This window comes from Fukomys damarensis, unplaced genomic scaffold (assembly GCF_012274545.1).
Source record: "Fukomys damarensis isolate Sample0158 unplaced genomic scaffold, DMR_v1.0_HiC HiC_scaffold_15, whole genome shotgun sequence".
Classification (NCBI taxonomy): Eukaryota; Metazoa; Chordata; class Mammalia; order Rodentia; family Bathyergidae; genus Fukomys; species Fukomys damarensis.
Window position 1 is genome coordinate 14,324,341 of NW_022900927.1, and position 19,612 is coordinate 14,343,952.

Consider the following 19,612-nt stretch of genomic DNA (forward strand, 5'->3'; position numbering starts at 1 on the left):
TTTCTCTCTCTCTCTCTCTCTCTCTCTCTCTCTCTCTCTCTCTCTCCTATCTCTGTATATATATATATGTATATATCGTCTTAATGTAAATTCTAGAAAAACAAAATTAATCTCTAGTGACCATAACTAGAGCCATTATTGAATAGGGCTGGTCATGAAAGAACTTTTTGGTGTTACAGAAATATTTGACATCTTACTTGTAGTCATGGTAGCAACAGATCTGCACCTTGTCAAAAGTCACCGACTTAATGTATTATGTATCAGTAGATGCCCTATTTCTTGGCTTGTAAGAATTATTTATAACATGCTAACTTATGTTATTTTAGGTGTTTTCACAAGATAGAATAATTCCCCTTTTAGCAAGCAGTATTTGGTGATACCATTAACCATAGGCAAGAGTCTCCTGGTACTGTTAATAAAAGCTAACTACTGAAAAGCTTTAACACTTTACCTTTTAAAAAGCAAATAAATAGTCAAGTGAATGCGTATAAGATCTTCTACCTATACTATTTTAATTAAACTTCATTGTGATGTAATTATGCTGATATGTCATTTGAAGACATAATTGAAGGATTCTACATAGTCATCACAAATTCCCCTTAGGTGTAACATTGTGTGACTGTTACACAGCATCACACCAGGGTATTAACAATGGTAAAATCCATTTTGCTGATTTTGCTCAGCTTCTGTGTTTCCCTTGAATATGTGCCTATTTCTTGCAGTTTTACCACGTGTAGGTTTGTGTTTCCACCAGTGCAGTCAAGACACAGTTTTATCACCACAAGGATCCCTGGGGTCATTCTTTTATAACCCTACTCACTTCCTTTAATCTCCTCTTGGCCATTTCCTTAACTCCTTGCTATTTCTGATGTTTCTTTTTTGGTAATTTTATCATCTTAATATGTAATAAATGGACTCCTAACACCAGGTCCAGTGGGCCATCCTTATACTCCAGCTACTTGGGAGCCTGGAAATGAGAGGATTGCTTGAGCCAGTAAAACCAACCCAGGAGCTGAGGAACTGGGCTTGTAATTCCACACGCCTGTAATCCCAGCACTCAGGAGGCTGAGACAGGAGAATTATTGCAAGTTTAAGGCCATGCTGGGCTACATAGTGTGAGCTTAAAGCCAGTCTGAACAAGAAAATGAGACCCAGCCTCAAAACAAAAACAAACAAACAAACACAGCCCAGGCAGTATTAGCAAGACTTTCTCTTAAATAGATGAATGGATGGATGGGTGTGTGGGTGTGTGAATAGATGGGCAGACAGATGGACAGGTGGGTGGATGAAAGACAGATGGAAAGAATCATGTAGAGTGTAACTTGTGGGGATTGGCCATTTTGTCAGCATAATTCTCTGGAGATTCATTTTGTATATATCTGCAGTTCTTACCTCTTTGAGTTAAGGTAGCAGTGTGTAGTATAGATATACCACTACTAATTCTTAACCCATCGAAGGACATCTGGATTGGTTCCTGTTTTAACTTTTAAAATTTTATTTTCAAGTATCTGGATTTCACTGATGCGTGAAAACACTGATAATAATATGCTTCCTACAGTAGAATTAAGCATTTTTGTCAAACTCTGACTTACTAAGGTATTAACTTGGTGTATGCTATCTAAAGCATGGTAAAATCTTTACTGGAAGTTGCTTAGAGGTTATCGTTTTCAGATATAGTAAAGTTTGATTTATGTAGCACCATGGATTAGATTTTATCACTACTGAGAACATGCCTTTAATGAATATCTTATAATTTTTGTAATGATAGATGCAATTAGATAAAAACAAGTCTTGGAGCCCCAGGAAAAATGTATCCAGTAGGAGAATCCTGTTCAGGGGACAGAATTATTTTTTTCCTTAGTGGAAAGGAAAGATCATCAGGTACCTAGGGTCAGTCAGATACTCCTTTAAGAAGACCTTACAAATTCAGGGTCAAAGGTTTTGGTTCTGACATGTCCATCACTTCTTCAAGTAGATAGATTGTTCATTGTCTGTCCTTTTAGCTTCCAAAGTTCACACCAAGCAAGATCAGAGTCAGCTCTGAAATGTAAACTCGCCATCACCATCTATGGTTTTCACAATAGTTTCTGAAATCCAGTTCTTGGAAGTCCTTTTGAAACTTTTATACATGCATGTAGAAATTGGCTTTGTGATTTTAAATAATGTTCCGCTGTAGCTCAGGTTTTGTCACCATAAGCTTTTGCAAATTGCAGTCGATATCAGAGAGAAAGCTGTTAAAGTTTCAGGGAATCTGCTATTCCTAAGGCAAATAAATATTTAATAAATAGACTGTTAGTTGTCTTGATGTTGGGATCCAATTACCTGGGAAACTAGGTAAATCCTGCCTACAGTTTTCTGATGTCTGTATTTCTGTAACGTTCACTCGGCAAATAAGAGAAAAACTAGGCAATATTTAATAAATAGACTGTTAGTTGTCTTGATGTTGGGATCCAATTACCTGGGAAACTAGGTAAAACCTTCCTTACAGTTTTCTGATGTCTGTATTTCTGTAACGTTCACTCGGCAAATAAGAGAAAAACTAGGCATCCCCTCCCCATCAGTTTGTCTGAAATGTGCCTGCTTCGGCCTGTTCCTTGGTCCCTAAGTTGACAGGAAGCTTCTGCTCCAGCATCTCCCTCTCCTGCCCCTCACCTTTGAAATATGCATAGGTCACTGAAGCAGAACGGATTTTTAAAAGTTCTCAGCATTTCTCGAAGCTTTGTTTAAGAACATTTCAGTATTTTAATATGTCTTTAAATGCACTCCGTTTTTAAAACACGTTTCAGATACACAGCCTATAGAAGTAAGGTCTCCAGGGAAAACTAAGCAGAAGCAATCTAAGGAAAGGAGAGTAATGCTGACTCGAAGGACTTTACTTACTTTCTTTATCATCATTATCATTTATAAGCCTATTTATTGCTTAATCCTCTCTGTTCTCCCTAAAGTGTACCTGGAGCACCCCTTTGCCCCACTGCTTCTCCTGCCTATGTCCGTGGCCCCTGGCCCCACCCTTGCATTAATACAAGGCCTGCTAATTAATTGGTCTTCCTGCTTCTGTCCCATCTGCTGCCTCTCCACTCCTAGCAGCCGCCATGATTCTTCAAAAGTGGGAGGCAGATCATACTGCTCTTCTCTTCCAGACCCTGCAAGGCCTTTGCAGGTCATTTTACACACTAGATGTAGACGAAATACCCATCTGCCCTGGCTTCCTTGTTCTAGAGTAAAATTATTGTAAATCATTTTGAATTTGTTGTTTTCTTATATTTTAAAGTTAATTCATAGCAACTGAGAAACACGTTAATGATCTTTCTAATGACAGAAGCAATACTATTGATTAAAAATGAGGCAGGGCCGGGAATTTAGCTCAGTGGTTCGGTGGCCTTCCTTGCACACGCAAGGACCCCAAGTTCAATCCCCTGTACCAAAAAAAAAAAAAAGAGGCAGTCAATTGCCAGCTTTGTTTCCTATTATAAATTCTTTTCAACTTTTAAGTTGTAAAGCACGTAAGAATTTTTAAGTTCCATGCTAGCTATTTAGAAATTTACAATTAAGAAATAAAGTGTAAGGAATTTTAATGGAAGTATTGGTATTGCAGCTATGACCATTAATATTTCCTCAAACCAGCAAAATGCAAATGTTCTGATCATGATCTTAGAATTTTGTCTGTCTAATCTAAACGTCCATTAAATGTACTTTTTTTGGGTAGAATTTGAGTGTCAGTAGCTTTGAAAGAGTCATTGTTACCTCTTCAAATTAACAGACTTTAACACTAAAGCATTTTCCCTTCAACTTATTTACCAGGCTTTCTTTACATTTTTAAATTACAGTTTTGTGTTACTGTATCAGTATGTTTTTTGGTTAACAGTTTTGATGGATAAATGATAGAATGTTGCAACTACAAGTGTCCTTGAAGATAATTGACCCTATCTATGCATAGCACATGTGCGTTTACCTGACCATTGCCTCACGCTGCCTTGCCTGCCCTAGTTGATTTCAGTCTGCTTTCCTAAGCACTCTCCAGACAGGTTGAGAATCTTCCTCAACACTGTTTCCTAGGTTTTTCCAGTGATCTGATTTTGTGCAAATCAATGAATTCTGGATTCTGATCCATCCTTTGCATTTTACAAATGAGATCATTTAAGTGCCATGCTAAAATTCACAAAACCCATTAGTGGAAGATCAAGAAGAAAAGTAAGTAAGTCTACTTCTAATTCAGCCCACTCATGTAGTTCCACTCAGTCTTCTTTCTCTTAGAAACACTAGCATGTTGAGTGAATGTTACTACAGTGATAAACTTTTTTTTTTTTTTTTTTTTAACCCTGTACTGGGCATCAAACCTAGTTCCTCAAATAAGTGGCAAGGACTCTGGCACTGAGTCAAACCTGCAGCCCATGTAATCTCTTTATTTAACTACTGGACTTTTGAAGTAATCTCATCTTTATGCCAAGGGAAATCCGGTCAGGCCATACATCAGCCCAGTCACTTGCAGGGGTATGTCCTCAATCACCTCTGGCCACTTTTCCTTTAGTTTATAGTGTGCATTTTTTTGCTTGTTTATCATTCTACGCTTATAGCAGCTTCAGTTTCTCAGGTCTCCTTGGAAATAGCCCTGCCAATTATTACTTAGCTTAACTCATTTTCAGAAAAGATTTTAGCTTCTGTTGTTTGTTTGTTTTTGGTGCCAGGTCGGTTCCTTGTGCTTGCAGACAGGTGGCCAGTGGAACCACTGAGCTAAATCCCTGGCCTACAGTTTTCATTCACAGTATATCAGTATCCATTACATTTATGCAAAAATGTCAAGAATTTAAAGATGTCTTACTTACTTGGGAATCCCAGTGGCAGACTGAGTTGCCCTGATTTTTTCAGGTACCTCAGAATTGGGGTGGCTACAACTAAATATCACAATAAAAAATTACTGTACATATTTTCTCCGCAATGATATTTTTCATGGAGCTGTGAAAGAAGGTAGGCATTGATCTTCATTGTGTTGTACGGTTGTATGTATACGTAAGTTCCTCCTCCACAGATGGGGAGCAGTTCTTGCTTTTAGTATTCTGACAGATTTACAAATTATGCTGCTATAATTTTGATTCTCTGAACTGTTGAGCTGAAAGTTCTACCAAAGTTTGAGCCAAGTGAAATCATGAGTCAGCTAGCCCTTCTTGGTTGTCAGACCATAATACTCTGGACATGTTACCCTGCTGTGTCTCAGGACTCATTCTTTTGTGATGTAGGCTCACCTTTAGGAAGCTCTCTGTTGGTACCCCACTGGCACTTATTCTCTCCCTTTTCAGTTGCTATTAGTTACACAGACTGATTTGTAGCCCCAGCTTTTCCAATCTTTTTGACTTAGCTGCTAATTAAACCTCAGAATTTTTTCTTGTCTTGTTTGTTTTAGTTTACTCTGCCACTTCTAGTGGAAGTTAAGCTTATTTTTACTGTAATTTTGGACATTATTCTGGGTGGGCTGCTGTGAAAGTGTACTGTGCAGGTACCAATTTCAAAATCACACAGTAGACCTGTGACTCTAAATAATGTCCTACTATTGTAAGACCTAAAGTCTCACTTCCACTTCACGGAGCGTGAACAGCCCAAAAGGGCCTCCACGATGCTGGGCCCTAACACCCAGCGAGGCTTCGGGAACACGACAGAGAACCGAGAAACCCAGGAAGGAACACACCAGGCTAGATGGTAAAGAGACCTTTATTAGTCTGGCCAGACGGCACTCCCGGAGCCAGGTGGCTCAGAGAGGCAACTGCTCAGGGGCTGAGGTACTTTTTATAAGATTTTACTGAACAAAGAGTCAGGGAATTCACAGAACAAGACTGCAAACACATTGCTTATCTTATGCAGGAAATGTTCTAGGGTCACCTTTTGTCAAACCATTTGCCCCTGGGCGGGCTGTTAACCAAGGTAGCAATTAGCATATGAAGAAGCACAGTCTGGCCTATTAGCATGGAATCACTTTAGCCTATTCAAGTCTTACAGTATACCCAGCATGGGGTGGCACAGGGCCGGGGTGGCAGAGTCATGTAACTTGAACACAAGCAATGCCTTGGTTCCATCACTCTCATGTATTTCAGCAACAATTTGTAAAGCATTTCAAGCTTCTTTTGATGCTGAGTGGAGAAGTTTTGCTTATACAAAGTAGCCACAGGAAATGTCCTGAATGCTCAGAAAGGACTGGAACAGAGGTGATCCATTCCATGGGCCTCTTCTGTGCCTTAGTCCCTGGCCTGGACTATCCTGGGAGTCTGCGCATCACATGCCATGCAAGAAGGCTGCACACAGGAGCTCCAGGCCTGCCCGGGAGAGAAGCAGCACTTGCTTTATAGCAGTTAGCAAGTTAAAGGGCTTCTGACACATAGTGGGTTTGTTATCAAGTCTTTATAAATTGAAGACTACTAGGGGTCTAGATTTGAATTTAATATGAATAAGGTGCTTTCTTTGGTTTTCAGTTTCTAATTCAGATTAATTGGATTTTAGCATTTAATATTCCAAAGTCCTGTACTAGTAATTTATGCTGTTTAACAAATGCCCCCAAAGCTTCGTGACTTCCACCAATATTTATTGTCTACCTTAGTTTCTGGGTCAGGAATGCCAGAGTAGCTGAGCTAAGAGGCTCTGGCCAGTGTTTCCCGTGAGATTGCAGTTCTCCGAAGGCTTGCAGTGGAGGGTGGCTTGCTCATGGCCCAGCGAGGCAAGCTGGCTGTTGTCACACAGGCCTGAGTGTCCTCCCAACATGGCATCTGGCTTCCCCAAAGTGATTCGAGAGAGGCTTACAGAAGCCATGGTGTCACTCACTGACTTGGCTGTGGAGTCACACTCCCATCATTCCCCGGTGTCCAGCTGCTTACACTTGTTGACCCTTGCCAGTGGGAGGGACATAGGATGTGGACATTAGGAAGTGGGATCCCTGGGGGACATCTTGGGGATGCACTCCCACGTACTGAACAAAACTCATAAGTAGTTTGTTAGTTAAAGGCTCTTCTGTTCACATGGATGGGATGTATGAATTGACTTGTACCCAGTTTTCAGTATGCGTTTGTGTCCGTGTACATTTGCATCCTGGAATGTGATTAGATTACCTGCTTTCATGTTTGTCATTCACACAGAATAAAAGTTACAAATATGAGACCAAAAAAGGGTACAGTTATCTTTATAATCTGTGTGAAACTGATTGAAATCTTTAGCTACTCTAGAAGAGATGGGTTATTAAATTCGCTCCTCTTTTTATGTCAGAATGTCATGTATTATTTCCATACTGCTGTTATTTATGAAAACAGAAAAACAGAAAATGACATTCTGCTAGAGAATACATTATAAATGATAATATATTAAGCTGAAATGGGAAAATAATCTTTCAAATGTAGCTCAGGAAATGCAGGACAGAAATCCACACAGTAAGTTCAGTGTTTATGGAAAATGTTAGCATTTGGTAATGTACTTAAAGATAATTTTATTATAAACATAATGCAGTTTTTACCGTTGTTTCCAAGTTGAAGGGCCCAGTGATACTTTGTTTATCTTACATCACTCAGATGTGTTTCTGTAGCACCCAAATTTATACAAATAATAAAAAAATTTTTTCATTATCCAAAACGTAGTATTATTCGTCTCAGACAAGTTATCAAGTAGCATTTTCAGGTTATCTTTTTAGTTTTCTATCTTAAAATAAGCAAAACACAGTCTTACATGATGATATCAAGAGCAGACAAATCATCTTCTTAATTGGAAACTTAGCCACAAGGGCTTAGTAATGTCTGTGCCCTGCAATTGGCAGCCACACTTCTAGAAAACACAGTAAGGAAAAAACTAGAGAGGAAGTCAAAGACAAATATGTCCATGGCAGCATTATTACCAAAAAATTATGGGAAATTGTCAGCAGGCAAATGGTGAGATTCTTACTGCATTCACATTCAGGTCAAATTGCTGCTAAAAAGCCATTCTGGACAAAGCAGTATTTCAGTCATCTGTTGTTCCGGAGTGGAGAATGGAAACCTTTGGAGCTTTTGATTATACGCACAGCCTGCTGTGGCACTTGTACCTTGGGTTTGCCCCCACTGTTGCAGAGAGTTGGTGGCTGTGCACCCAAGTCTGCAGGAGACACAGGTTTCCCCATTCTTCCCAGCAGTTCCCACGGTTTCACACTTTTAGCTTCAGGCAGCTTACTGACTTGAAGACCCTGTGACAGTTCATGGGCATGGTGAAAAAAGAAAGGAAATGCCTTAGACATCTTACGTTTTACTTTTGCTCACATCTCAGGGGCCAGAACTGAGTTACATGTTCACATTGGAATGTCAGAGCCTATACCTTGCCTTACGTGAGCAAATTGAAGATGGATGTTTCCAGGTATGGATGTTGACTAAAAGAAGCTGTCGCGAACCGGCGACGCAGAGCACTGTCCCGCAGTGCCTCAAACCTGAAAGAGCAGCGGGGTGGAGATGGGGCAGAGAGAAAGGAAGGACGCCAAGACAAGAGTCTGATCAAGGCGACGTTTATTGCAGGCAGGCATCAGCCTTTTAAAGGAAAAGACCGGAACTATTATGGGCTAGGATTACCATAGTAACCTCAATACCTGCTCCTATAGATAACATCAGATCTTTAACATAACAAAATGGAGTTAACAACACCTGACTCCTACAGATCTTTGGCTGTCCGTTCTCCCGTGCAGGGTCAAAACAAGTTTAACATGTGCAGTCCTTAAAAAGGAACAAATGTTGTCTTTCAAAAAGCCAGTGGGTCATGGCTGGCTTCCCACAAGAAGCCAGTTAGGAAAGGACACATATGTCTAGAGACAGCAAGTACATTAATCAGTATTTTTTAGGGTTTGGTAGAAGAAATGTTTGAGGAGCGATTCCTGATGAGATTTCTTTTAGGTGAGAAAAGTGTTCTAACGTTAGATAGTGATAATAATTGTACCACTATGAATATTACTTAAAGTCAGTGAACATTATACTTCCAAAATGAATTTTAAGGTTAAAAGAAAAAGCTATAATAAAAGAAAATATGTCCTATGCATAAAAGGATCATAAGGAAACTTTTAACTATATAGCACATGTCTGTAATCTTAACACTGTTCCTGAAGCTAAGGCAGGAGGAATCCAGCCTGGGCAATTTAGCAAGGCTCTGTCTCAAAATAAAAAAAGGATATGGATGTAGCTCAGTGCAGAGGCTCCCACGTTCAGTCCCCAGTGCCTCCTCCCCCCCAAAAAAATTATTTTATTTCTCATCCTGGCATGACGGAGGGACACTACACACACCAGAAGTCAGCCCTTACATGGCCTCAGCCTGAGTTCATGCTTCCAGTGTCTGTGAAACCTTCACTAAGGACTTAAAGGTGGTCTGGCTCTGAGCACCCTTCAGGTGTCCAAAAGGAGCAAATATAAATCCGTTCTGGAAATTTCACCCTCACTCAAATCATTCCACAGACAGAATCCTAAAGAAAAGGAAGGAGCAGCCCCAGCACAAATCACAAAATCTGCAAGGGAATTGATCACCATTAAGTAGGAATCAAGTAGTAATAATAGGCTGGCAAGAATTGCAGGTGGCATTGAATTCATTATATAGGTATGAAATGACTATAATTACAAGACTTTTTTGGGGGGTTGGGTACTGGGAATTGAACTCAGGACTTTGCACTGGCGAGGCAGGCAGCAAGGCAGAAAGTGGCACCACTGAACTAAATCCACAGCCGTGATTACAGTGTTTCTAAAAATAAAATGTTGGAAATGTTATATAACAGACTAAGCAAGCAGATATATAGTGATGAAATAACTAAGTCTAGAAAAGAAATATAAATTAGGCTGGAAACTTCATATAGATTTATCAACCCATTTGTCATAGCAGAATGAATAAGCTGGTAGACAGGTAAGAAAATGTTATCCTGGATGAAATTCAAAGAGACATAAAGAAAATAAGACAGATTCAGGGTATAAAAGAGGTCTGTATTTTACCTATTTTGTCTTCCAGTAGGTTTAATGTTTCTGTTTTAATGTTTAGATCATTTATCCATTTTGATTTTAATTTACTACACAGTGAGAGCTATGGATCCAGTTTCAATCTTCTGCAAACAGCTAACTGGTGACCCCTCTGTCAAGATCAAATAGCTCAAGGCCAGGGATGTAGCTCAGTGGTTCCACTGCATGCCCTGTAAGCACAAGGACCCGAATTTGATCCCCAGTACCAAAAAAAAAAAAAGATCAAATAGCTCAGTTTCTGGGGGTGTTTCTGTGTCCTCTGTTCAGTGGTGAGCCTGGCACATGTGCTGCAGGGCGCGTTTGTTATCACTGAAAGGTTCACCATCACTGCATTCCATTCTACTGATCCATGTGTCTGCTATTCTTAACACTTTTGCTCTGTAGTATGGCTTAAATTCAGGTATTGTAATTGCCTCTGCTTTTCTCGTTTCCCAAGATCATTTTTGCTCTTCTGATCTCTTCTGAAAGCCACAGGTGTATGAAAGGATTTTCTAAACAAAACTGCAATTGCACAAGAAATAAGCGGTAAGCATCAACACACAGGATTATGTCAGACTGAAAAACTCTGGTATAGCAAAAGAATCAGTTGGTAGAGACAACCTACAGAGTGGGAAAGATATTTTGTCAGCTACTTTTCTGACAGCATTAATATCTAGAATATATGAAGAACTCAAAAAGTTAGACCACTTAAAATGAAAGACCCTGTCAAGAAAAGGCTAGTGAAATGAATGGATGGTCATTTCACAGAGGAACAAGTACAAGTGGCCTACACATACATGAAAAAATGCTTAACCGCTCTGGCCATTAGAGAAATGCATACTGAAACAACACAGAGATTCCATCTTAATCCAGAAAGCATGGCAGTCATCAGGAATCAAACAGTGACAAAGGCTGATGTGTCTGTGGTGGAAAAGGAATCCTCCTAAGTTGGTAGAGGAAATGTAAATCAGTACAACCACTGTGGAAATCAGTATGGAGATTTCTCAAAGAACTAAACTTAGAAATTCCATATGACCCAGCTATCCCCCTGCTAGGTGTCTTCCCCAAAGAGCTTAAGACATCATACTACAGTGATGCATGTAGACCAGTGTTTATAGCAGCACAATTCATAATAGCTATATCCTGGAAGCAGGCTGTATACCCATCAACAGATGACTGGATAAGGAAAATATAGTATCTGTATATAATTGAATACTACGCAGCTATAAAGGAGGATAAATTTGAGACATGTAGGTAAATGAGTGCACCTGGAAAATATAATGTTGAGTGAAATAAGTAGACACAAGCTTAAATACTATATGGTCTCTCTCATTTAAGGCAAAGTACAAAGTAAGAGAAAAAGAAAGGATAGGAAGCAAATGGATCTCTCGCAGATAGGAAGAGATCCAGGGACTGAGGGACGGGGGATGAGGAAATAGGTAGAGTGAAGATATTCCATGTACAGGACCCTAATAACAACCCTCAAGGAATGTGGACATTATATGCCATGAACATGAACTGAGATTAATAATACCAATAAGAATGAAATGGAGGAAAGGAGAATTAGAAGAGGAGAGGGAGTGAAGGGGATTTTAAAAAAAGCAGTATTATGTACAAGTACTAATTCCCTAAGATGATTATAAAATAAATGCACTTCAAAGATGTATCGATGAGAAGAGAGGTCTGTGGGGTAAGAAAGTTTAGCGTATGTCAAATCAGAATTCTGAAAGGAAAGGAGAGGATGAAGAAGAAGCATTGAAAGGGAGAGTATTCCATTGAATTCATGGCTGCAAGAAGCCTTTGTAAGCAAGGCTGTGAACAGAGTGACTGTGCTGAACAACAGAAATGGAAGAAATACTAGAAGGAGCCAAAGAGGATAGAAAAATTATTTTGTAGGCAAGAGCCACTAGATTGATAGCTTACTTCTTCAGAAGAGAATTATACCCTCTCTGTGTTGAGAGAAAATACACATCATATAATTCTTTGAAATAATCTTTCAAGTAAGAAAAGTTAAAGTCAGTTTCTCCAAAAACTCCCTGAATCTCAAAATGCAATAGAAAATGTGCTTTATTCAAACAGTTGCAACAAGGAGTCTACTCAGACTTCAAGACTGAGAATTCTTTGCAAGGAAAGAGAGAAGAAAAGAAGGGTAGCTCTAAGTTTTTTGTTATTGGTCAGGACAGGTGAGACAGTTTCAAAGAAAGGGATTGTTTTCCTTGTATTTCCACCTGCCCAGGGCCTTTACTCCTTTGTTGATTCAAAAATAATCACCATAATTTAGGAGGAGAGGGTTAATTTCTCAAACCTAGAAAACAAGGGAGCTGGTGCTAATTTCACAGAAGAAAATTTTACTGTTCTCCATAGTTCATCAATCTGACCAAGATGGGCAGAGTTCCACCCTGATTACACTTGGCTTACTGAAATCAAGGAAAGTCCTTGGAATCGGGGAGAGGAAGTAGTGTGAGCATTCCAGGTAGCGAAAGCTCAGAGCCAACACAGGGTTTCTGTTGGAACTGTCCAGAGCTGAAGTTCAGCCCCTTCTACCTGTGGCAGAAGGAAGGAACAGGCTATTTATCCGGGGATATTTTGGTTGGCTTCACATCAGAAAGGTGCTGAGGAAAGTGCACAAGGCAGCCATTTGCAAGGACTCTACAAAGATGCAGGCGATGTTGCTGGGGCTCTTCAGGTCCTTTGTAATTCCATGTGGACTTTAGATCAGTTTGTCGATTACCTGCTCAGATTCTACCTGGATTTTTATTATCTGTAGATAAATTTGGGGAAATTTCTGCACTTATTTAGTACTGTAATCTTACCTTTTGTCAAATTTATTCCTAAATATGTCTAGTGCTAATGTAAATGGAATTTTCCTTAATGGTTTTATACATAGTAATGACTTGTAAGTTTTTAATGTATTGATCTTGGAAGATGTAGACTTGATAAACTCAGTCATTCTAATAATTAGTTCCATTGGGTTTTACACATACAAGATTGGGTTGTTTGCAAATTGTAAAACTTTTAATAGACAGTGTAGTTATCTATAATGTTTCAACATCAAGGAAAAGTGAAGGATTTGTTAAAAGCCAGTGGTAGAAAATGCACCAAAGATGCAGAAAGGAAGAGACTACTTGGGTAGGCATTGTGTGTGTAAAGGGGCTGTTTATTCCTTTTTGTGAGTCTGGGAAAAGGGAACTCAGGGAGTGAGCAGAGAACAGAGGTGAAAGGAAAGTCTGGGTTATTGAAGATTTTAGGGGATGGACAGAGCGAAGCCACTCTTCTCAGGGCAGTAAGTATCTTGTCTTTGTTGTTCTGTGAGGTTTCCTGTTCTGCTAGAGGCTTGATGGCACCTAGGTCTGTGCTGGGTGCTGCCCTCCTGCCCACGCGGTTGCCTTGGCGATGTCACACAGAATTGCCTCACCTGCCAGGCATGACCAAAAATACCTACTATAAAGGGAATATATTTGATTATGTAGTGTTCAGAATTTTAGTTCATGAAAAGTTACAAAGGAATGAGAGATGATATAAGGTTTTTGCAGTGTGTTATACATATGTGGCAAAGGCTTAAGCCAGAAGGGCAGCCAGAAGTCATGTGTGGCTGAGAAGCATCTGGAGTGCAGATTATCCCAATTAAAATACACTGTTCAGGTGAAGTTCACACTGATTCAGAGACTCCATATGAAGAAAGGCACTGTGTCTCCTTAGTAATTATATTGAACACATGTTCAAGTGAAAACTTTAAAAGATACATTTAATCAAATAAAATATATTACTAAAATTAATCTTACTTTGCCAGGAGCAATTGGGGAAAAATCATTTCATAATCAAATCATGATTAGGGCCTAGTTTTCCTGTTTACAGGCCAGCTAAGGTATGTGGAGACAACTCAGCTTTTCACCTGGGGTCATAGCTAAGACCTCAGTGGTCCCTCCATACTGTGATGCTCCAGGACAGGACTGCACCACCTGGAGACATCCTGGGAGGAACCAGATCCTCATCTGCATAGCTCCTCAGTGTTCTAGGATCTTGGCTTCTCCCTCTGAGTCATCTGCTGCTTCTCTGCTAATGTTCTGAATAAAAGTGTGACCAGCTCAGGGTCTGGGGTCTTTGCGGCCCAGAGCTGCATGGATCAGGGCAAAACTCAGCTGCTTCTCTAAGTCTCATTTCTGTCTGTATATGAATTAATTCACCTTGTGCTCTCGTGACTCACAGGAGACTAGGACCTGATGCAGAGGTTCTAGTAATGCCCCCTTTCCCTATTCCCTACGTTAATTAATTCTTTTTACTTTTTAATTATGGTTACTAGAAAATTTTACATTTTGTTGTTCACTTTTTATATTGTAGGCGAGTCTGACCTGCAGTATACTTAAAGCTTCCTATGTATCATTCAGAAATAGACAAAACAGGCCAGTTGGAAAATGGGAAAGAACACTTTTTAAATGCAGATACTCAAATGGCCAATAAGGATATCAGAAGGGGATTCAGAATCCTCAATAATCAAGAAAATGCAAACTAGAACTAGACTAGGGTACCACTTTATGAACCAGATCGGCAGGTACTTTTAAAAACCTAAAAATATGGATTGACAGAGTTCTCTCTTCCACTGACAGTGAGAATCTAAATGACTGAACTTGTTAGGGCAGAATCTGTGTTACATGTACAGTTGACCAAGCACAAATGCTGCGACCCAGCCATTCTACCTCCCTGTGTGTAATTGGGAAAGTTTTGCACCAGAAGATGTTTAAAATAATATCAGAGCAGTATTATTTGTAATCTGTTAAACTGGAAACAGAAATTGTAAACTGGTACATTCATACATAGGTATCATGGGGTACTGACAGTTCACTAAAGCTAAACTGGGTAAATCTCAGAAACAATATTATGAATGAAACAAGTCATAAAATGAAAATATACAATATTCATTCTGTTACGTTCATTAACAAGCCTAACAAACCAATGCATATTAGGGGAAGTGGCAAGGGTAGGGGAAAGGAAATAAGGGAAAGAAAAAAAAAATAGGAGAAAATGAAAAAATGGAAATAAAGTATTTGTAAATGGGGAGAGGAGGAGTGGGTGAAGGGAGGGCAGGGACGGGGGAAAAAATGAGAACCAATATCTGTCATGTAAAGATACAAGATCTCAGAATGTAACTATACTGTAGACCTAAAAAGTACCAATAAACTCAAAAAGAGAGGAAAAAAAAAGAATGCATGGATAACTAGTATAACTGTTTAGAAAAACAAAAGCATAATTAACAAATTCATGTTGGTTAATTGTCTCTGGGGCCAAGGAAGAGAATACAAATAGAAAGTGGTCCACAGAGAGCATCTGAAGCCTCACACCAGTACAATTCTTAACCTGGCTGGTGAAGTAAATTGGTGATTGTCTTATTGTTTTTTTTTTTTTTTTTTTTTTTTGTACTGGAATCGAACTCAGGTCCTTGCGCTTGTGAGGCAGTCGCCAGAACCACTGAGCCCGGATATTGCTTATAATTCTTTATAATAAATATATTCATTATGGTATAATATATAGTATTCTTTTTTTTTGGTACTGGGGATTGAACTCGGGTCCTTGCGCTTGCAAGGCAGGCCACCGAACCGCTGAGCTAAATCCCCGCCCGTATAGTATTCTTTAAAGTATAGCTATTTATAACTCCTTTATATCAGGATAAACTTTAATAAAGTAAAGCAAGCTACAAAACAACTATAGCCTGATTTTATTGGTGCATACCAACTAGATTTTTTAAATAAATGTTCTAAAGGGTCCTGAAATACTTATTTCATGATAATATGGTAGACACGTGTAGATAAGAACTTACAGAATTGAGGTTTAAGACAGCTTTGATTATAGCACGACTTCTAGTAGAAGTCAATATTCTGTGGTTTTTGTTTTTGTGATTCTATACAAATTTTAGAGTTGTATTTTTCTAGAGTCATGAAAACAAAACATACACAAAGCCACATTAGTCCTTTTGGATGTAAATAGGACTAGATATATCCTAGTAAATATGTGTATGGGAATATGATTTTATTACTGTGTAATTTTCTTGAGATTCCTAAATGTCTAATTCGTATATCCAGGCCAAATTTATATGACGGGATCAACAGCACACATTTATTGTTTTGATGTTTGAACTGTGAGTTTAGTGTTAATATCCCTCCTTTAGAGGTAGATTCATGAATAGCAAATAACAGTGAGTCATCAATAAACGTAGTGCATTTGCCCGATTTTTAGACAATAAGGTCTCCCAAGTGTTACCATTCATCTAAAAGCATGATTTATTTATTTATTCATAGGTCACTTCCTTCTGTCCTCTCTTACCCTTGCTGTTTCATTTCCATACTATAACTTATCAAAGTGTTTCAGAAGACATTGTTTATATTACTAAATATAAATGACTAGGTGTATTCATACTTGCATAAAGAGAAAACTTGTTTCAATAATAACTGAAGAGGAAGCCAGGAAGTGTATCAGTGTAAAAGAATGACAGAAGTGCTATATGGCTGGAGGAAATAAATAAAATGAACTGAAGGAAGAAAATTCTGCCCCAAAACTCTAGATAATGGATTCCCCCCTCCTTAGGAAACACATCATATCCACAATGATGTATTGTAATTCATAAAATTTTACTGGGTAAAACATGTTCCTTTCTATCCTGAGGCATTAACAGCAACAATAATTCATGTTTCTTAGACATTTAAAAATTTTTAAACCAAGTTTTAGATAGTGTAAATAACTTTACTAAGGCCACTGGTGCAATACAGTAAGTGGTTAACCAAAATTCCCATCAAGGTCTGTCATGGTGCTGGCCTTGTGTATTACCCTCCGTGTGGAACCAGCTACAGAGCTGAATCCGTCTCGATGTTCTGTGTACCCTTTCACTAGATTGGGTCACTCCCAATACACGGATCAGAGGTTTACCTTTGCACCTAGCTATGTTACATTGCTTTATTACATTATGTGGCTTCAATTTTATTTTTCAAAAAAAAATTGGAAAGAAATGTAAGTATTATTTGATTCATGTATAAATTTTCTGGCGGTTATGGGTACTCTGCAGGAAGAAGCACAAGTGGAATGAGAGTGAGCTGAAAGTAGGCCATTTAAGGAAATCTTATTTCAGTCAGTACTGTCTTACAGGAAGACAGTACTTTGCACCTATTGCAGGAGAGGTAATGCAGATATTTTAACCTCTTCAGTAAAGTCTACAAAAATGGTTCACTGGCTGAGGCTGTTTCTGAGTCTTAACTTCTTTCTCTAAATTTTACCGTTTCCTAAAATTTTATCCTCTGGATTTTCTGTTGTATTCTGGGTAGCCACCCTGGTACAACCATCCCTAAGTCCCACCTATGAATTTTGTTTTTCTCTGTCTATATCAGATTCTGCTTAAAAAGTACACTTTTAGATTCTTTAGAACCTCCTTTTCCTTGCAGAATGGATCTCTATTATATATTATCAGTCCGAAAAAGCCTCTGGGAAAACTTAAGCTGAAGACAAACACAAGTTTTCTCAATGAAAACAATATAGCATAGCAAGACTTCCTTAAGTTAAAATTTGTGTTTTTCCCTAAGTTATTTTCTTTATCTCCCAGAACCTTGGCCTTACTTCTAAGCATAATCCCATGACAATGCTTACCTTGACCCAAACAATACAAGCTCATCTATAATGCAAGACAAAGCCAAAATATTGGCTACTTCCCAATCCTATTCTAATCGCACCTGTTGCATAATTCAGTTGCTCAGATCATTCTGCATTTCCTGGAGGTAGAACTGGTCCCCTAGACTCTTCTACAGATACAGGTAAATGTGACTTCAGAATTTGTCAGTCTTATACATCCAACTCAATTTGTCTGTTGCTACCAGACCTTTCTTTCCAAGGAAAAATACCACAGATGTCTACTAACAGTCTTCTGTGTTGTATAATTTTCTGTGTGTTTTCAGAAATATAAAAGCTCTCCCTTTCACCTGCCACTTTTTATTTGGAGCTTATATAATTGGCACTTAAATTTGTAGTATTAAAATAGATTAATCAAAGGTGTGGTTATTTGGAGTTACTACTTTTAATACCTACTATAGACTCAAAATATATAAAATTTCATACCAAGAATAAAGGGTAAATTATAGTACTTAGTCTCCCCTAATAAAATCAGTCTGAAAATAAACTTCAAGACTGAAAGGGAGTATTGCTACATCTATCAAATGGAAAAATGATTAATTCATAAAACAGACATTTATTGAGCCCCACCTCTGTACTCTTCTAAGTCATAACACATCTCTGTCCTGGCCCCTGAGGCACACTGGTGCTGATGTAAGAGAGGCTGAGCTGGCCGGCCCAGGCTGCAGGGCCCTCCTATGTGACGTAGAGCTATTCTGATGAGCATGGCTCTGGTGGTAAGAGTGACATGCATGCTTTGCTTCAGTACCAGGAACAGAGTAGAAGAAAAGAACAGATTTTTATAGACCTGGTAGAAAAACTGTCTTTGATTTAGAAGGATTGACACAGATCCTGTCAGTTTTACGGTTTTGATTGCTGATAATTAGTAAAGTTTTGGGGAAGTTTCTATATGAATTAGGAAGTTAGAAAAAAATTTTATTTAAAATGCTTAGTCTGTGAGTCTTTTATGTTTTTACTTAAGCAATAATTGGAGATGAAATGATGTGAAATTGCCTTCCAGCTTATAGTTTTATGATTATGACTTTCCCATTCCCTTAGTATTTAAAGAATTCTTATGTCAATATCTAATGGCACAGTTTTGTTTTTCAAACAGTTGTGGAGACCCTCTATATGTGCTTTCATACTCTAAACAACTTCTGGGGAAATACCCGTATCGTTTTTTAACTCTTTTCTGTTATGACTGTACCTGAGGAAACCAAGGAGCTCTGTATTTTAGGGTGTGTATTAGAAGACTGAAACAGTGCCCCTTTGCTGTTCTCTTTGTAGTACATTTGTGGTGGTGGCGTCAGTGCCCTCAAATGAGTGATCCAGTTACTCAGATTGTTATGTGATATTTTTACTTCGAGTTCATACTAGAACCCTTTCTATTTCTATTGTAATTATTGTTTTGTGTTTTGGGGCAAAATGGATACCAAGCCAAAAGAAAATACAGAAAAAACAGAAGCCCAGATATGCCAACATGCTGCTCGTTTTAATTCATAATGTTCTTCGAGAAGCATTTTACTGCGCTTACAGTGAATAATCTCAATGGCTTACTTCCTGCTGATGTGAAGAAGAATACTAACTCAGGGGAGATTCCAAGCCATTTTCATCTTTCTCCATTTAAATTCCATAAAAAGTAAGGCACCTCAGGAAAGAGGTTTCCATGTGTATCTCAGCTGGAAAGATGATGATGTTAAATGGGAAGACCGGGTTTCAAATATTACCTTAACCGGTTATGTAATCTTAGCATCACTGTTTTTAAGCACTTATATACAAAATGACAACAATGATAATTTTGCTTTGAATTATGAGAATTAACCAAATTCACACATATTAAGGTATTTGTGTGTAGTCAGGCTCCATAAAAATGTTAGTTCTACAGAGTGAAGATTTAGATCTACTCAAGGGCACTTCTGTTGGGCCCACAGCTCTCATAAGGAAGCTGTGAAATCATACTCAAGAAAAGCAGCTGGAGAGTACATTGAAAAGAATTTTAAGAAACAAAG

General features: G+C 38.6%; 1 protein-coding gene and 1 pseudogene across 1 annotated transcript in view; one reads left to right on the forward strand and one right to left on the reverse strand.

Moving 5' to 3' along the window:
* Positions 1–8,236, reverse strand: part of LOC104856197 — an 18,016-nt pseudogene extending 9,780 nt beyond the window's left edge.
* Slc2a13 (solute carrier family 2 member 13) overlaps positions 1–19,612 on the forward strand; it is a 271,310-nt gene that overhangs the window by 231,214 nt on the left and 20,484 nt on the right. The window lies entirely within an intron of this gene.